The sequence below is a fragment of the Patella vulgata genome, chromosome 7 (assembly GCF_932274485.2).
Source record: "Patella vulgata chromosome 7, xgPatVulg1.2, whole genome shotgun sequence".
Lineage (NCBI taxonomy): Eukaryota > Metazoa > Mollusca > Gastropoda > Patellidae > Patella > Patella vulgata.
This window is the reverse complement of record NC_065885.2, coordinates 30,419,471-30,437,945: the sequence shown is the minus strand read 5'-3', so window position 1 is coordinate 30,437,945 and position 18,475 is coordinate 30,419,471. Positions and strand designations below refer to the sequence as shown.

The 18,475-nt window shown below is 30.8% G+C and overlaps 1 protein-coding gene across 1 annotated transcript in view; it reads right to left on the bottom strand.

Moving 5' to 3' along the window:
• Positions 1-18,475, bottom strand: part of LOC126826885 (ribitol-5-phosphate xylosyltransferase 1) — a 129,179-nt gene that overhangs the window by 109,524 nt on the left and 1,180 nt on the right. The window lies entirely within an intron of this gene.

The following is an 18,475-nucleotide window of genomic DNA, read 5'->3' as shown; positions in this document are numbered from 1 at the left end:
ATTCCTTTGCAATTACAATGTTTGAGAAGGATTTGAAACAAAGTTATGACAAATTAATTAGTTTGAATATGTTTTTAGCCCACATATGCCATTAAATCACCCAGTTTGTATGTGGGAACCCATCTTTAAAATCAACATCAGTCGTTCCTGTTCTCATAAAAGTACAGTGATTATAATTGTAGATTAAGACCCATGCAGGACTACATGTATTTAGTTTCTCTGTAAATAAAAGTACCCATTACATAAATTAGTTGATGTTTGTTTGTCTTGTGTAACTGAGAAACTATACAGTTTCTTCCTATTCAATAAACATACGAAACTTACACTGTCTATAATTCTTGAGAAAAGACACAAAGCTGGTTGATCAACATTGTAATTCCTACACCGACCATTTTAGTTGAAAATACTAAGTATACTTTGAAAGTATTTTTTTCTGCATCCATTTAATAAAATTAAAGATAGGTTGCCAGGCAATAAAACATACGCCCACAGCTGCTAAATCGTTCGAGCGATCGACAAGGGTTGTCCCATATTTATTCTTTTCAAGGTAATTAGGGGCATTTAATAGACAATTTCATACAGATGACATTATAATTTTCGCCGTTTGAGGGTTCACAAGGTTCTAAAAACTAAAACAAGGGAAATAACTCTGGAAGTAATGTACAGAAATTGTTGAAATTCGACAGGTTTTTTCGTTTTACTAATTCAAATAACGCATATAAATTTCATACAGATTGGATGATAACTTTTGTCGTTCGAAAGTTCACAAGGTTCAACAAAGAAAATCAAGGGCTATAACTCATGGTGTAATTAACGGAAATTACTGAAATTCAATAGGCTTCTAGGTTGCACTAATCTAAATGATGCATATCAATTTCAAACAGATCGGATGATAACTGTTGTCATTAGAGCATTCACAAGATTCAACAAAGTGAAACAAGGGCCATAACTCTAGATGTAATTAACGGAAATTGCTGAAATTCAATAGGCTTCTTTGTTTTACTAATTTAAATGATGCATATAAATTTCATACAGATCGGATAATAACTTTTGTTATTAGAGCATTCACAAGGGCCATAACTCACGGCGTAATCAACGGAAATTGCTGAAATTCAATAGGATTCTTCGTTTCACTAATTTAAATGATGCATATCAATTTCAAACAGATCGGTTGATATCTTTAGTCGTTAGAGCGTTCACAAGGTGCAATGAAGTGAAACAAGGGCCATATCTCCAGAAGAAATTAACGGAAATTATTGAAATTCAATAGGCTTCTTAATCTCACTAATGCAAAAAACATATATCAATTTCAAAACAATCAGATAATAAATGTAGTCTGTAGAGTGTTCACAAGAAATTGTGGACGACGGATTTAAGTGTCTGATTTAATCCATGACAATTGGCTTACATCAATACTTAGTATACAACCATCAATTGATAAATCAAATAGTATTTAAATCTATATGACGCTACAAGTAACAAAGATAGTACTAGATAAAACACTAATGGTTATAAAATCAATCATATTACTTTTAGTTTAACAGTTACAGACAATCACAAACTTATCAAGGAAGATTACAGGTAAACAACTATTGCATGTAAACGTCTCCCAGAAGACTCAATTCAATCTGTTGTGGTTAATCTGTACGCTCGTATAAAGCTCAATCAAAACACAAACCTTTAATACTTCGGTATCATTAAACAGAATACCCATACAGAACATTAATTGGAAAGTAAAGGGTTTCAAAGTTTTAGAACCCCCTCAACACCTTTTAAGTCCATCAAAAAGGATTCATTGAGGCATAAAACAAGCGTTTAATAAAATTGTATTGTGGCAGGATTAGAGTAAAGGGAAACGGTCGTTAATGTGCTATGTGATCTTGCTGTATCAAATGGTTCAATATGATGAAGTGAAATGTAGGGTAAATAATGACAGCTCCATTGTCCAGTCAAAAATATAAAGTAACTATTCAATAGTGGTCAAGATAGTCAATGAGATTGACATTTGATCAAACGTTTGTGGTGTCAAATACTTGTATTTCTAACCCTGGCAAAGAAAGGTAATTGAAATCTGGTTGTATTGTCTGGGAGTTGAACTTGTTTCAAACAGGTGAACAGAATGAATAAATATATATTTGCCACAAAGAGTATTATTTTAATACTTCAGTTTAAATAAATGTATAAAATCCATTCAAGTGTCTGTGGAGGGTTTTCTTTCTTTTTAAGAAAAACAATTGGACCACACACCCCTCATTCCCCACAAAAATATCAATCAAACACTGAAATATAAAAGAAAGAAATGATGGTTTTGCAAATATACCAATCAAGATGCAGTATGAAATATGGTGTGCATAATATAAAGAGGGATTTTCTTTTACTATAAAGAATAAACATACATGTAGCAATTTGCCAGGCAAAAACAGTATTCCTCAAAATGTGCCTGATATACAATTTAAATTCTTTTTTGTAAATTCTTATTATTAGCAAAGCAGGCTCAATCAAACTATCATATGAATATGAACAATCTAGATAAAGAATAATACGACACATTCTTCAAAGTAATAAATCACCGAATTCTTTTAAAGTTGAAAACTACAGGAATGCAATCTAATATTTTCATTAGTGAATAACTAGTGAATTTTTATTTGTTTCAAATTTGTAAAGACTCGTTGTAGACAGATAAAGGACAATCTCATTTCTTATTAACTCTTTTTTTTAAAAAGAAAATATAAACGGTGTTCTTTATGGTATTTCCAGTGTTTATAAGAAGTTTATAAAGAGATGGTTGTTGTAGTGTAATTTTATCTCTGTAATATAAAACCTGAATTAAAGGTGAATAATCTGAACATTCATCTTACACAGAATTTCTTATGTGAACTCTTGAAACACTCAGCATAGGTTAAGGCTATTTTCACCACAGGTCTATAAATATTTTATATCGGTAATCTGAATCTATTCAAGGCACTGAACGGATCACTGATTTTTTTATTATAATAAACAAACATTGTATATTATGGTATCCATATGTTTTTTACCAGAAATTACTTATATTGTACCTAGTTATGGAATGCTTCATTTATCATCAATGGCTTACAAGCGAACATCAAAATCTGCAATTAAAGGTGTACTACAGAAACCTACATGTATATACTTGACTCAAATTAATAAATACCTCTGATTTCTAAAAGTTACTCTAGTACATGTACTTAAATGTAGTAACAGTACTTTCACACAGAAATAACATTTTTTTTATGTAACTATAAAAGCTGCCATTGACATATAAAATATATTCTAAAAGCCTTTTTTTCTAGTACAATGTACTTTCATACAGAAATATACCATTTGTCATGTAACGAAAGTAGTTATTGACATATCAAATATATTCTAAAAGTCTATTTCCTATTACTTTCATACAAAAATATACCATTTTCCATGTAACTAAAGTAGTCATTGACATATTAAATATATTCTAAAAGCCTCTTAATAAAATGTGTAAATCAATAAATCATTACTAAAGTTGTATTTTTTACAGTGTATGTCATTTAGATGCTTTGATTATGTTGGTTTAAAAATGTCTGCGATCATTAAATTAAGCTGGAGTATCACTTTGTTGAATGAACTTAAAGGTAGGGTAAATACTGTAAACCGTTTTAAAAAACAGTTTGCTACCTGTCTTTTGGAAGGGTTTATTACCCAAACTTACTAATCTTGAACATTGGAACAAATTGTCTTACCATTCCAGATTTCAACAAGATCAGTACATACATGTAAGCATTTTATCCCCTTTTCGGGAAATTGGTAGTTACAAATGGGATATAAGTTTTGGTAATAAACTATAACCTCTGACCTTCTGTGGTTTCGCAAATAGTCTGGATGAACACTACAGTCTTTTGAGTTACGGTATGTATAATATTTTACATTTACACTTTTATTACAGTAAGTTCTATCAAAATATCTACAGATCTCCACTAGTTCAGTCAAATTATAAAAGCTTATTTTTGGACAGGGTATCTGCAACAAAAGATCATTTTTATATTCGGCAACAGACAATAGCTTGTTTCTCTGTAGTACATGAATTGCTTCACCCATCAGCACTAGCTACAATATCATGGGGTCTCTTACAAACTGGGAGCCACCTTTTAGACTGATCCCCAGATCAGAGGTTTCAATCCTTGAACTGTCGCCTAAAAATTGCACACACATACATGTAGCTGTGGTTTCAACAGAATCTCTGGTTGCTTGAAATTTGCAAAGTAAAAAAAAAAATCACCTATGTATGCCCAGTTTAAAGTAACCAGAGGAAATAGCACTGGTAATGCTAATTCTGTTTATACAATTGTTAAAGTATTTTAATGTAATTATCTAACTATAAACAGTCCTATTATTAATTGTAATACAGTCCTATTATTATTAATTGTAATACAGTCCTATTATTATTAATTGTAATACAGTCCTATTACTAATTGTAATATTTAATTTCTACCAATTACTAAATACTGTGTGTGTATTCCTACTGATAATAGTGTTTGATGATTGACATGTGTCTATGAGAGGGCAATAGATGTGACAGCTGATATAAAACATGATATTTCACCAGCTCACTCAACTGTATAATATCAGATTGATCTTTGTGTTAAAAACAAAGTACATCTGGAAACTTATATTAATTCATCTAAAATAATTTATCTTATCCCATTTCTCTTTATAGGTATATTATCTTTGGCCTCATTTATGACAAAGATAGGTTGCCAGGACACGAAACATATACCCACAGCAGTTAAATCTTCCGGGAGGTCGACAAAGGTTGTAGCATATTTATTCTTTTGTAGGTACATATAATTGGGGGCATTTAAAAGACAATTTCAAACAGATCAGATTTTAATTTTTGTTGTTTGAGGGTTCACAATATACGTCATTAATATTATTAGAAAATGTATATAGCCCTCCTTTAACTTACTTGTTCGGAGGTGCTTTACAGGGTAGATATAAAACCACTTAAAACATTAAATAAACTCAAAAACTAAAGTAATATCACAACAAAAGTGGAATTTAAGATCACAACAGAAATAAATACATGTACATAACAAAAATACCAACTTAGAAAACAAAGTACATGAATGTCAAATGGTTCCCTGAAGAAAGCACTTTTTAAATTAAGATCTAGTTTAGATACCATCTTCTTGTGGTTACAAATGAATTATCCTTCAGTCATTGACAAACCTGTTTAAGAAAATAATAGTGGATGGAAATCAGTAGAAGTATAATGTGAGCTATCCTTAATTTACATTAAAGCCGATTCATTTTAATAATTTTTTGACCTACAATAGAATCTGTGTTCAGCAGCCACCCGAGGGAATTTTCATGACTACTTAAACAGGCATTATGCAAGAGCTAAATCTGCCTATTGTTTGTTAGTTGCATCGGGATGTTCGATATGCATTTTGGTCAAAATATGCATTTTGTATTTTAGTCAAAATATGTATTTTAGTAAAAAAAAACAACAACTTTTTATTGTATACAATCTGTTGGTCTATATTTGTATATTAGTCTATTATAACTATAAGAATATTGCTGATTTCAGTTATGGTAACTGTATTAGTGTAGCCTTGAACACAAGTTTGGGAACAGGACATTTGATACCCTTTAACCCCTTATTAGAAGTCACAGGTCTATTCAATTTTTCATCTGTATTATCAAACATGGAGCCAAAACTATTGCACAGTTATGGGTTCAATTCCTGTTTGTTAAATATAATACCTATCTGGAATTTTCAGCAATTTAATCTCTGTTATATGCAATTCTCTCCAACATTATTCTTTGTTTATCTCGATCACTATGGTCAGAATACATGTCCATTGTTTGAACTATTTTGGTTACCAATTATAGTCACGATATTTGATATTTTGGCGGAAAATGTAAATGACACATCAATATGTAACAATCATGCAATTTAAAGAGAATCAAACCCCTGTTCCCTCTCATCTTGAACTGCCCATGAAGAAGAACAGAACACTGACAATTATGCACAGTTATAATGAGATTATCATGAATCAATTTAATACTGAAAGAAGTTTTACAAACCTATATAATGTACACATAGTGCGGGAGGAAGACAATTATATTCTATTCATAGTTTATATTAACTGACCTATATACTTACCATATTACATATCATATCTATCATTTTTATATCATTAATCAATATAACACTAACTATATACCAGTACACATCAATTCTCAATTAACTTTCTAATATTTTTACAGAACAAAATTATTAATGGTTAAATATACATGAACAGATGTGTAGATAGCTAAAAGGATACACAAAACAGTTGCATGCAAGGATAAATGTCTGCTACATGTGGTTTAATCAAATTGTCATCTACCCATCTGAAGATGATCCTATTCTCTACTGAATGCAGTCCTGGTATACTTTGTTTTATTTTATTTTCATTTTTTAAGTTTTCAAAATATCATATCATAACTACCTTTTTGCCCAATGGTAGGATTTACACTCGCGACATATGCTGTTTCGTTGATTTTGTATTAATATTATGCTGCATTGCAGAACACCACAGCAAATGGAATAAAAGTAGACAAGAATGCCATTGTCAAGGGGAACTTCTACACCCCCGAATGGCATGTAAGCACATATACTGATTATAGCTAACATATCGATATAGAGTTCATCAATAACTAAACGGCATTCTATTAAGTACAAAAATAACAATCATGCTTTTTACTATGTAATCTGTTAAGATTTATTGACAACTTAAATTCAAATCTAATGGGAAAACTGAACAAAAACAGAGATAATGGTTTTAAATGAAAATCTAATAAACTGAATAGAATGAGAAACAAATATTCTTTGGAAATGCTTTTGGGATTGAAAGAGCTACAAATATCTTTCGATCACACTTGGTAATCTTCTCATTAAATTGGAATTTTGTCATCCATTTCGATAAATTCAATGAAAAAAAAAATGATCTCAATGCTCTTAAATTCTATAGTTTGCTATTTGACAGTTAAGAGTAGAATGTGTACATGCATTATACATTAAGCCTACACAACAAATGGTTATTCTAACCACTTAAATTTATAACAGTGAAAATAAATATATGGTGTTTAATTAGGGTTAACCTTCAATTTGTCAGCCACCGTTTGGTATTAAAACTTTTACATGTAGTAACAGATTGCTTAATCAATGTGCCTGTTGATAATTGTCACTTAATGGAAGTATTTGTCATGCATCAATTCCATTTTTACACTACAGGCCGATTGATGAAGGTATTACAGGCAAGTCAGACATGATGCACTTGATTAAGATCGTGACATCATAAAAAGGAAAACAGAATATTAATTGAAAGTTACACATGTGCTATACTTTTCGATACAGATATCGATTATTTCTGATGTTGAAAGTGCCTACAGACATAAACTTTGGATACTAAGGAATCAAAATAAATGGTAGCACAGACTTTGTGATAAATTTGGACCATTTTCAATGTCACTACTGTATAAATAGTAAGAATTGTTTGTCCAATTTTAGTTTTGGGTTACAACTACTTAGAACTATTACGTAATTCTAAAAAGTCTTGCTGTCTGACTGCCCTCCATTCTGCAGAAGGACGAAGGACAGATCAGCTTTTTACACAAACCCTAAACTAGAGTGCTTATGGTGTAATTATATTATTAAGAACTAAAACAAAAAGCAATATTCAAATGGGCAGGTTCAAATTTAGAAAGTGTAGAAAATCTGGAACATATACCTGATAATACATTGTCTTGGTGCAAGTAATGATACTTCTTCAGGGTTTCAATCAATATGTCAATTCATAAGTAATCTTTACGGAGCTCTTACAAACACAGGTGTGGGCACAATTATTGTTCATCTAGGTGCAGTCATGAACCAGAAAGGTGCTAAATTAATTATTTGTGAAACTGTAGAAGTCTCATTATAAAACTGGATTCAGTAAAAAATAAAGAAATACACTTTAATTGGGAGTCAAAGTTTATTCTTAGAATTTTATCTTTAGCGCAACATCGAAAGGAAATTTACTGAACAGCACTTTTCCATTTCTGTCTGAAGTGTTTATTCATTCTAATAAAAAGCTTTGACTGTTATTATTATTATAAAATCATCTGTATTTAACTTGTTCATTATAAATCAATAACTGTGTGCTACAAGTGTATGATATAAGAATTAGATATAATGAGAATCTTACGAGGGCGATATATTATATTGACTTAAAACTACCATATAGCTTGTACTCAGTCACATCAGGGCACTTATAGTACGGCACCAAACATTCTGGAGGTGAAATACCTTTGATTGCCTACCTAAAAAACTCTTCAACTCTTAATTACAGGATGATGAATTTTCAATAAATCTGACAATCCCAAAGAAAGTTTTAATTAAGTATTCTCAATTTATCAATTCATTGCTTGTCTTTTTCTTGCAAAGAGATTTCATGACTGTTGTCATTGTTCACAGGATTACTTAGAGAGAGAGGAAAATAAGCTTAAATCAAGCTTTATTACAGCTGGACCATGATTTGGGTCTTAGAATTAATCATTCTTTTAATTAGATGAATAATGATCTATACTAATGTCCAAAAGAAAGTATAAACTGTGCATTTTGTGCTGCATCAACCAAAGTCGTTTTTCCATGGTATATGGTATTTGGGTTGAATGTCAATTTGTTTCACATTTCTATTTTGCTTAGAAATGTTGAGTTTGGACGCAAGAGACAAACTCAGTAATGCTTTATCAAATGTTTTTAATCTAAACAAAACTTACTCATACTCTTAGTGTGTATACTTTCTTTTGGACATCAGTATATATACATTGTAGGATCAAAATATTATTTACAAAAGTAAATAGGTTCAAGCTAAGAGAATTAAGCAATAACATGATCTTGATTTGACTTGACTTTATAGATCAATAATGAACAATACCTGTATGTTTGGTATTAGTTGAAGGCTATATGTCTAATCATATGATGATTAAAGAAAACAAGTATAAAGAAGAGCAACAATATCTTGTCTTTGATGTACAGAGATCACAGTAATATAAAAGAATATGTTATAATCAGAAATCAGGACAATGAGATGTGATTTATTTTCTTAAGAATCAAAAAAATAAAATCTGATATTGAAGTTGTTCAATTTCCACTGATCTAAAATTCCATTGACATATTTATTATGGTATATTGCTATCAGATAATTTGTTTATCAATTACATCTAGAATATTCAGATTTGTTTAATTTTGCAGTTTTCAAAATCTTTAAATGAATAGTTTACAAAACCGCTGAATATTTAAATATACTAAAGTATATGAGGTATGGGTAAAGTTAGATTTGATTAAACATTTGAAAGGTTATACAGAGGAATAAAATTGAAATAATACTTTGAGATAATAAAATTTCAGTTAATGACAAGAATGACAAGTTCTAGTATTATTCCAATTTTGTATTAAATTTTGTGTTTATTTTTATGCATAAAAACCATAACTTAAACTGTATTCATTGTATTTTGGGCTTAAATCCTTTTTGAATTTCTAATTCTATAGCATGACAGTTAAGTTCTTCAGTTGTTCAATTACACTGCCAATCAGTCAAGACTGGCCAATATGAGAGTACTGTCTGTACTAACATGTTTAAAGCAAACTGATGATGTTATCTAAGGCAACAACAGATAATCAAGTGGACTGTGAAAATAGAAAACAGTTCCAGATACATCTATTATCTCTTCTTAACTTTTGGTACCAAATCCTAGAAAATCTGTACAGTGTCTGACATTTTCAAGTGGGGAGGCCGTCTGGTCAGTGGTTGGCAAAATGGATTGCACATGACTGAATAACCCAATCACCTACCGATTGGAGTGATTGCATATCCACTCGAGTTAATACAAGGCTAAAGAAGGCAGATATTTTCAGTTTGCTGCGGACATGACAGAGATCAGACATAAGCTACCCTTCCATTAACTGTCTACAGTCTTTAGACATCCCCTCATTGAATTATTTAGCACCAAGACAAATTGCTATCCAGAAATGAAATTTGATGACAACCATAATACCAGTGAAGTATATCTAAGGTCCTATACCATAATTCAGATAATGATATCAGACACAGTTTATCATTTTATTTTATAAATTGCACTTTGTATATTTTCTGTCCATAACCAAACTGCAATATTATCATCCATACTCTGTCACCTTTCAGACTTAAAAAGAATCAATGACTAATCTCCATATTCCAATTATTCCTATGTCTCTAGAGTAGCAGTGTTTTGGACTTTAAAAGCTGTGTCTGAAAATTCAGTTCATCTTCTGTTGCAAGTCTTGGATTTGGATTCCTTTTGCTTGGAGTATTTTCTATCAAAAATTAAAATCTGTTAAAAAAAACCCACTATTTACCAATTAACCCATTACAGTGTAACAAATTAAAAGTGTGGAAACTAGATACTATAATTACTATTTATAAGGAAAGAAAAACGAAAGATTCAAGAATGATTTTGCAAATTACAGAGGATATGATATAATATGATACATTTCCTGCCTTGTTTCATTACCCAATTTACTGTGACAAACCATTTCTAAGGTGTTGTAAATAGTAATTTAGAAGGCTGGTGAATATGAACATGATAGGCTTATCATTTTATTTTTCATATTTATTAGAGGCTTATTAGGGGAATTTAAAATGCTTCATTTTCATATGATGACAGAAATATGACCGTCGGGATATATTAAAAGATAAATTCAATAAACATGATGTAGCCTACTTTTCATGCTGTTACACATTTAATCATGTTTTATTCAAATTTGTAATTCATTACATCATGATTATATGCAAATTTTTTATCATCATTGCTCAATCGGCTTCATTTTGAGTTGAGATAAAATTTATGTAAATTTCACATTGAATTGGTATCAAGGACACTGCTAATAGTGACATCTGTAATTATAAAGTATTAGATAACAAATTACTAAGCTCACAACATCATTCGAGCATTATTGTAATTTGATAAATTGGCTCATTGACTTAGGTGCTGAAATAAAAAAAACAAACCAAGCCAACAGTGAGGCTGATGTCCCCTGCCGAAATCCCAAAATAAATACATGACACATATTAATTAATTGCACATTTATTTTTTTCAAAAGTATCAAGCAATTAATCTGATTATCAACTATACACTAACTTTCAACACTCTCTATCAGATAGAATCAAGATTATGTTCTCCCAAAGCATTGACCAATGAAATCGATAAACTCTGCTTAGCTTTAGCGAGAAATGTTAATCATTGAACTCAGTCAAGACATTCACCTAATGAATATCTACATCAAGTTTAAACAATCTACCTCAATTAAAAGCAGAGTTGTTATGTTCCAAAGTTTTAACCAATCAAATTACTTATCACTGCTTAGCCTAAGCAGAAAATTCTCACCATCGAACTTAGTCAAGGTAATGATATAAAGAATCAATATTCAGAGTTTCATCGCTCTCACTTCTTTATAACCAAAGTCATCGTGCCCCAAAGCATCAACCAATCGGATTGCTTATCTCTGCTTACCGTACACAATACGGCTTACATATAATAAGCACAATGCTAAGAGATATCATGTACACTGGAAAGTGGAAGCATACCCTACTACACTTGTCACGAGCAGATTTAGTGGAAAATAAGAAACAACGTTTGCCGGATCCACGACACATATTTATAATAACCACAATAACAGGACTTCAATATATTGCTCAAATTGTTGAACAACCGAAGTACATGAACATCTCAGATAAGCTTAATAATCAAGTAAACAATATTTTGACATAAGGTTATCTTAGAAATTTCATTTTGAGTTTGCTCTTGTCAACACAGAGATGAGTTTTTGTTACCGGTAACATTATTCTAGATAGCATAAACATTTTTCTGATAACTGCAACCACACCTCACAGTATTAATCAACCCTTTACAACAATAGAATCAATATGCGCCTCTAAAATAACAGCAGAATCATTGAAACACATAGAATAATAGGTTATTTTGATTCTAAAAATAAACAATATGCATGTAGATAAATGAAATCAATGAACAGAGATATTTTGTATTTTTTAAGTTTGACAATATTATACTATTAATAATAATACACATATTACATTTTATACATGTATATACTGTACAAGCTTATAAATTTATCAGTTTGAACTCAATAATTATGTACAGTAATCTAAAAGTATCAGCAAGATGTAAGGTTTAATGTCCACTCAACATAATAAATAGTGTTTAAAAAAACCCAACATAACAAATTGTTTTGGGACTAACATCTAAAAATTTTATTTGGTGAATGTCATGCAGTCAAAGTCTTTAACTGTGGGAGAAAACCAGAGAATCTGGAGGCTATAAGCGAAGAGATCAGTAAAGTGAAAAGCCTGTTAATGACAAGCCACAACTAAATGTCTTTAACCATTTGGCATCTAAACCCCAGTGGACAGGGCATTATATTATAAGATATCAAGAGTACATGTAAAATGATACATACAGCAGTTTGTAAGTCAAAAAGTAGTTCAAAAACACAGTTGCACTATAATTTATCTTTTGGTAAGGAAAAAGTAAAAATTTTCTACTATAAAATTTCACAAGTCCATTGAGAAGACCCTAGGACATAATCAAGGGCAATGACTCTTGAAGTGATTATTGGAAATAGTTGTAATTTGATAAACTTATTCATCACAATAATAAAAACAAAGAACATTTTTTTAAAATAGATCAGAAATGTAGAAATTCAGTAGCTTCTTCATTTCCTAGGATAAAATTTAAAAAAAAGGTTTATCAACATGTAGTTTGTAGAATGGTTGTGTATATCATAAATAGTTTTCTAAAAGAAGTTTTTTTTTGTTGTTGATAATCTACTGTAAAATTTATGAAAGGTTGCATCTTCAAATATGTCAGGCTTTGTTGTTTCTGTGCTCATCAGTTATGGAAAACCTGAATCCCCATATAAAATTCAACTCTTTCACAGTCAAAGTCCTGTTAAGCCTTATACAAACAAATAAATTTTATAGTTAGATTTAGAAGTAGAAAAGTTTACATGCCAACAATATCATGAAACCCTGAATACACTTTACGATCAAAGTGTAATGGCAAGATGATGGTGTCTCCTATGAATTTTATTACATGTACGTGTACCTCCATGGCTGAGATTATTCATATTTTGAGATCACTTAAATCAAGTCATGAATGGTAGCTACTTGATCTAGGATAAGATGCTATGTAGTTCTTTAAGTACAGACTACACCGTTGGTCTCATCTTTTAATAACTCTGCTGGGCTTTATGTATCTTTTAAAGATAAAGAGTCCAAAATCACTGACAATGGGAGTTGATTTAATGAAACAGTGAACCAAGGACAATATTGCTATATAGAAACGGGAAATGTTTTCAGGAGAGCAGTGATATGTGCATGTAATTAGTCTTGTATGTGACTATGTATAGGATGTTAACCCACAATACAAGTACATGAATGTCACTCAAGCACGACAGTTCTCCACATCAGATTGTAAATGTTATTTTTACTGACACAAATTTATTATACCTATAGTTGTCTACTTTTCACATTTACCCTAATTCAACTTATTCAACATTATCTCTTCACATAACGTTGTTACAAATATTTGAAATTATGAAAATATACTTTTAAAATAATTCCAAATTTTTCACAGTTTAAATGTTGAAATGTACTCTAACTTATGTAACATGTAATTAAAAAAACAAAACTCAAATATTAATGGTACATGTAGATAAACTCCAGGCTTGAATTAAATCACATCCAAAGTGGCCCATCAAAACATTTAACCCAAAACTTATAGGTGTCACTGGCTTATAATTTACATGTTGGGGATCTTTGTAAACACCGAACAGAATTGATCCATTTTAGACTGATATTCCATGATGATAGAGATTTATCTTTTTTGGTTCAATATTATAGTTTACAAAAGTGCTTTAAACATACATTATGCAAGAGCTAAATCTGCCTATTGCAGGTCTTTCTGTGGGCCTGAAATGTTTTCTAAATTATTAATTAAACATTAAATAACTGATCCAGGCCATAATCAACTCTTGATGGCATCGGATTTCTCAGATATTAAATAGATTAGAACGATTTGAAACAGTCATATTTTGATTTAATTTCAAAATGGAGAAGCGAGACTTAGCTTCGAACAACCAGTACGGTGGTTGAAATTATTGCACATATCTCGTCAAACTTTCAAAGCCTAATATTTTTGCTCGCAATAAAGTAATTTGAATGAAATTTTCAAATTATTCATTTTACATTATCTGTTTTTGAACTATTATAACAAGAATGGCTAGCTCTTTATCTAAATCTTACATAATGTATCTTTAAGTAATCTTATTAATTATAACACTGAAATAGGCTAAAATAAAGAACTGCTAGTACATGTATTTCCACTCACAAAATACGAAACAAGGTGGTTTAGTAACCAGAAATTCCAAACAAAATTATATAGAAATTTTCTCAAGACGAACGAGAACAGGTCTAAGTTTAGTTTCAGAACTGTTAATGGAAATGCTCCAAAACAGCATTTTTAGACTGGCTTGAATCAACAGGTCACTCAGTTAGTGACTCGTTTGTGTCGTCAATCACTGTGGTAAATTCTGTTGAAGATTTGATTTCTGCTCTGCCAGGGAAAAAAGTAAAAAACCAATTAAATTAGTACAGTATCATGACAAAACTAGTGTTTCCATTGACTGATACCCAATCTACTTGTCCAACAACGAAATCTGTCAAACCTTGCTTTTTCTCCAATTCTCAGTGGCAAGGTCTATGGTTAGTATGAGATAGGACATATTGCAAATCTATTAAGCATACACTTCAAAGTGAGAACACGATTGACTGACACTGCCAGAGAAAATTAGACATTATAATGATAGGCATATAGAAACCTCTAGCAGTTTTAATGACAAGGTTCTTTTTTCTCTTCATAGGAAATGAGTAAGAGTTTAACAAAGTTAGTGTTAATCATGACTACAGTAGATTTCCTAGCTAATGTTAACTTGTGTACTACATAGGTATTTCCCTATAGATAACACTCATAAATAAACAAAACATATTTACACTTGTAGAGCTTTGTGAAAGTCAGTTAAAGAGATGATATAGGTAGTCTTTGTAAATATTTGAGTTGATTCATATAACACACAATACTGACCTACAAAGTAACAGGTTGGCTTAGCAATTTTACACCCAAGTTGTCTAATGATTTTGTAAAAACAGTCTACTCTTCATGAACTCATTTATTTTTGTTAATACATTTAGGTTTTAACGATGATGCTTTTTTTTTCAAATTGGATGTATGCCTGCATGATTTATAAAAATATATAAGCTTACGGAAATTTGAATGGAAATTTTTTTGATATACAGTACTACCAGATTTGAGTAAGAGGGAACAATGTATTATCTTTTTAATGCAAAAATACCAAATTCAATTTTATTCAGTCTATGTATAAATTCTGACTATTCTGTCTGTGCCAAGTATTTAGCCATGAATATGTCGTTTACATATATAACCATGTATCAATATTGATACATCATTTATACATATTGTAGAGTTTGTATAAAATAAGCTGTCTTTAATCAATGTAAATTCTTATTACACACATGTATGGATCAACTGAGGATCAACCTGATTTACCATATCATCTCACTAATCTCATTTTCTCCCGTCTGTTTTAACAGGAAATAGATAGAATTCTTAACTAACCAATCATCATATGTAAATCATTATGTGGTGAACTTGTCAAGATTTCATTCACTTTGAATTCATTCACTTACCGTTAGTACTTATATAATATTAACTAATAAATCAATATATTTTACACACTCTGAATTTATTTCCTATGAAAGAACAGAATTTGTAAATACACAGACCTACATTATAAACACCATTTTTTTATCTTTATTAATGGCCTGGTGATGAACTATGCAGCAGAATTCAGTGTTAGGGTTTTTGAAATAGACATTCTCTTCCATTTTTTTTAGGTTGTCTTCTTGAATTCCAAAATGTAACATGAAAACAGCTATGAAAATGGTCGCAAACAGCAAACTCAATTGTTACATGATAAATTCATCTTCTGTGTAGTCATCAGTATATAAATCGATGTTATTTCATAATGATAATAAATCATTTTACTAAAGACAATATCGGATCCTACCAGTCTCATAACTGTCAGAAATTGTTTACTATAATTATTCTATAATACCATTTAATCCTATCATTATTATATAAAGTTTTAATTAAAAGATATGTTCAATATGTTGTGCCAAAGATAAGCTTAATGCCACCTACATGTAATAATAATTTTAATTTATGGTTTCCTGTGATCAATAATAAGAGAAAAAATATTATAATCATGATCAGCCTCGTAAACAAACTTTTCATAGAAATTATCTAAATGTAAATGATAATATTAAGACAGAGTCTCCATTATCAAAGATAATAGATAATCAATGAGACAAAAAACATTTGGAATGCTACAGTTCATTGTGTAGACTGTATGATGATTTGCTATTACATGTATCCCTAATAATGTAATATGTGAGAAGAAGGGAAGAATAGCATATTACATACATGTACATACCGGTACCCTGGTTATAAGAGAATTGTGATGTTCAGATGACCATACCATGTAAGTTTAAAAAGCAGAACAGTAGGATGTTAAACCCCATTTCATTTCATTTTATAGTTTAAAAATATTGACAGCCACAATCATGGGTTATATAGGTAATTAATTTTGCACACATATTCTACATAAAATCACATATTTTCACAAAAAGTAATGAAAAATACATGCCCTAAGATAGCTAAAGCTGACAAATTTAAGCCAACTATTTAAGAATGCAAAGATATGCCAGGAAGTCAGGTAAGCAAGACGGGGCTTTTAAACTAGTTTATTCCTCCCATCTTTGCATCCAGACAAAGTTAAACATACATTATGCAAGAGCTAAATCTGCCCATTGCAGGTCTTACTTTAGGCCTGAAATGTTTTCTAAATTTTTAATTAGACATTAATTAACTTATCCAGGTCATAATCAACTCTTGATGGCATCGGATTTCTCCAATATTAAATACATTAGAACAGTTCAGCCATATTTTGATTTAAGCTAAAAAATGGCGAGACTTAGCTTCGAACAACCAGTATGGTGGTTGAAATTATTGCACATGTCTTGTCAAACCTTCAAAGGCTAATATCTTCGTTCGCAGTAGAGTAATTTGACAATCTAATTAAAATATAGATCTATATTTCGTTTCGTTTTTTTATACTTTCGATGGTCTACACTACATGTAGATCTAACAAGTTATATTGGGAGTTCACGTTCTATGACGTCAGGTACCAAGCAAGCGACATTTGACCCGAATACGTCAGTCATTCGATTAACCAATTAGCGACCGCCATGTATTTTTTATCTACTTTTGCTTTTTTTTTATTTCTATTGCCGCTAATGTCTACCCACAGTTCCGCGCAAAAAAGGTCAAACGCTTGATTTGACAGACCATTTGATTGGCTGACCCCTTATTTCAAGCAGAACACGAGTTAAATAACAACGCTTCCAGATCCAAGTGTAGTAAAGACAAGTAAAATCGAAATTTTGAACTATAGAAACAAAACGAAATTGAATCTGTGTTTTAATCAGATTGAGTAATTTCAATGAAATTTTCAAATTATTCATTTTATATTATCTATTTTCGAACTATTATAGCAAGAATGGCTAGCTTTTTATCTAAATCTTACATAATGTATCTTTAAGCTACATGTATCATAACAATCACCAGCTAAACTTAAGAGTCTCTGAACCTCATTTAAAAATGAAAACCACAAGAAAGTTCATACAAGTAAATTGAAAGTTAAAATGTCTAAAAGTTAGTGATGGCTTGAAATAATTATCCCAAATATTCTGAAAGATGGTATTTGATCACCCCCAATATACATGTATGATAACTGTTTATTTAAATCATGACAAATCACGAATCTTTTTTTTTTTTACCAACCAGTGAAAACCTTCAAAACCCTAATTTCTCATTTAAGACCCTCAGAAAGAATTTAAGGTATAAAAATGTAAATTTTCTTGAATAAACATATTTGAACTAGGGTATATCTATATCATCTACCAAACCTAGTCCTAGGTAGGAGTAAGAGTGTATACATAAATATGGACGGAGGGCCTGACAAGAACAGCTGTCTAGTCGTTCGGATGAGACAAAAAAATGAGGTCCCGTGTACACATTAGCGTGCATGTTAAAGATCCATTGAGAGTTTCAATATAAGAGTAGGCTGTAGTGCCGCTGTCCGGGCAAAATGTCTCTCATAGCACACTGTATGGTGTATGCCTGTCTTCATTAGCCCAGTTCGGAGCAGAACAGTAGGACGTTAAAACCAATCCCATTTCAATACATAAATATATAATCA